This window comes from Penaeus vannamei, chromosome 34 (genome assembly GCF_042767895.1).
Source record: "Penaeus vannamei isolate JL-2024 chromosome 34, ASM4276789v1, whole genome shotgun sequence".
Classification (NCBI taxonomy): domain Eukaryota; kingdom Metazoa; phylum Arthropoda; class Malacostraca; order Decapoda; family Penaeidae; genus Penaeus; species Penaeus vannamei.
In genome coordinates, this window is record NC_091582.1 from 23,853,921 (window position 1) to 23,856,420 (window position 2,500).

The following is a 2,500-nucleotide window of genomic DNA, read 5'->3' on the forward strand; positions in this document are numbered from 1 at the left end:
ACCTCCTCCCCATCCTCTCTTGTCCCATCCCCCTTTCTCCCCTTCCCTCCCCCCTCCACTCCCCTTCCTCCCCCTCCACCTTCACCTCCCCCTCCATCCCTTCCTCCTCCCCTTCCCTCCCCCCTCCACCCCTTCCTCCCTCCACCCCCTCACCCTTCCTCCCCCTCCCCTTCCTCCTTCCTTCCTAAAACTCTCCCCCTCCAACCCTCATCCTCCTATCTCCTCCCCCTCCAACCCAGCTATCCTCCTCTCCCTCTCCACCCCTTCCTCCACCTCCATCCCTTCCTCCCCCTCCCCCCCCTCCTTCCTCCCCCTCCACCCCCTCCCTCCCTCCCCTTCCACCCCCTCCTTTCTCCCTCCTCCATCCCCTCCACCCCTTCCATCCCCTTCACTCCCCTCCACACCCCCTTCCTCCCCCTCCACCCCCTTCCTCGCCCCTCCACCCCTTCCTCCACCTCACCTTCACTCCCCCCTCCATCCCTTCCTCCCCCCACCACCCCCTTCCTCCCCTTCCTCTCCCTTCCTCCTCATCCACCCCCATTCCTCCTCATCCTTCCCCCGTTCCTCGCCCCCTCCCCCTCCCCCTCATCCTCCTCCTCCATCCTCCCCTCCCCTCATCACTCCCTCCCCCTCCATCCCTCCCCTCCCTCCCTTCCCTCCTCCCCCTCTCCCTCCCCCTCATCCTTCCTCCTCCCTCCATCCCTCCCCCTCCTCCCCTTCCTCCTCCTCCCTCTCCACCCCTTCCTCCTCCACCCCTTCCTCCCCCTCCATCCCTTACTCCTCCTCCACCTCCCCCTCATCCTCCCTTCCTCCACCCCCCTCACTCCTCCCTCCACCCCTTCCTCCCCCTCCAATCCTTCCTTTCCCCTTCCTCCTCCTCCCCTCCAACCCTTCCTCCCTCCTCCAATCCTTCACTTCACCCCTTCCTCCCTCCTCCCCCTCCACCCCCTCCTCCCCCTCCACCCCTTCCTCCTCCCCCTCCCCCTCCACCCCTTCCTCCCTCGCTATGCCACTGCAGTTCCCCCTGCATGTGAGATAGGGTTTCAGCCTTCCTGTCGAGCCAACAATGTCAGCCATGAAGGTTATTTGTGATCACGTGACTTAATGGTATTTAGAAGTACCTGATTGAAGTTTTGTGTGTTGTGGTTGTGATGTTTGAACTTCAGGGATGGAGGGAGATGGTTCAGGTTCTTTATCTATGTATAGATGGGTGTATGTGTGTGTCGGTGATCGTCGTTGTTTGTGAATAGCGGGCGTATGTGTGTGTGTGTTTGTGTGTGTGTGGGGGGGGAGGTTTGTGGGGGTGTGCGTGGGTTTGTATGTGTTTGTGTGTGTGGGTTTGTGTAGGATTTGTGTGTGTGTGTGTGTGTGTAAATGTGTTGGTGTGTGTGTGTGTGTGTGTGTGGGTTTGTGTAGGTTTGTGTGTTGTGCGTGTGTGTGTGTGTGAATGTGTTGGTGTGTGTGTGTGTGTGTGTGTGTTTGTGTGTCCATATGCATGTTTGACCTCATATCCTATTTTCTATTTGACGTGTCTCTACAGCTGTCAATTCAACGACTTCCTGACACTGGCCCTTTCCGTCCGCGCTTCTCTCGCCTAGTATATTCTGCTTGCTAAATGGACAAGGCTTTCCACAATACAACACACTTTTCCTGCTTGCGTGAATTGTGTTTGGCGCTAGACACTCGCACCGGAAGCAAGCATGAAATGGTTGGTTTTATTTAGCTGTGTGGATGACCGCTGTCCACCTCCCTCCCCCCACCCCCTTCCCCCCGCCACCCCTTCATCCCATCCTATTCCTGTCCCCGCTTCCTAATTTGCATATGAACGCGTGTATGCTATTCAATTGGCATAGGGAAACGTACATGCACATATACAAGCGGATGAAAAGGCATATATACAGTCATACACACAAATGCAAATACACACACGAACAGATACAAATACATACGCACTAATACAAATACACAAAAACACTCATACACACCAACTTGCAACCCTTACCCTCAGCTCTTACACATACAGAGAGAGAAGAGAGAGAGAGAGAAAGAAAAGAGAGAGAGAGAGAGAAAAGAAAGTGACTTAATGGCATTTACAAGAGAGAGAAAGAAAAGAGAGAGAGAGAGACAGAGAAAAGAGAGTGATCAATGGCATTTGCAAGAGAGAGAAAGAAAAGAGAGAGAGAGAGAGATGCGTGTGCAGAGCTCAACTCACACTCTACCCCTTCCCTATGTTACGACATCTGACCTCCAATCCGAGGCTGTTGGAAATCCCTCGGTTTTGGGGGGAAAGTGAAAACTACCATGACCTTATTTAGAAGGGAAGAGCCAGCTTATGGTCATAGCAGTCCAGTTCCAACTACCGTATAGTGTAGACGTGAAGGAGAGAGACACAATGGCAGAAGACTGGGAAAAAATGTGATCGCGCTTAAAGAAGGAACTCTCTTTGTATCTCCTGCAAGTATTAAATATTTTCGAGAACTCCGGCCTTGTGTCTTCCGCA

General features: G+C 54.0%; 1 protein-coding gene across 1 annotated transcript in view; it reads left to right on the forward strand.

The window, feature by feature from the left end:
- The first annotated feature begins 2,355 nt into the window (after positions 1-2,355).
- The window catches only part of LOC113805773 (titin homolog), a 5,827-nt gene continuing 5,682 nt past the window's right edge, over positions 2,356-2,500 (forward strand). Inside the window, exon 1 of the mRNA XM_070145574.1 lies at positions 2,356-2,500. This exon is cut by the window's right edge and continues 246 nt beyond it. The gene's annotated coding sequence lies outside the window, so the exon portion shown is untranslated.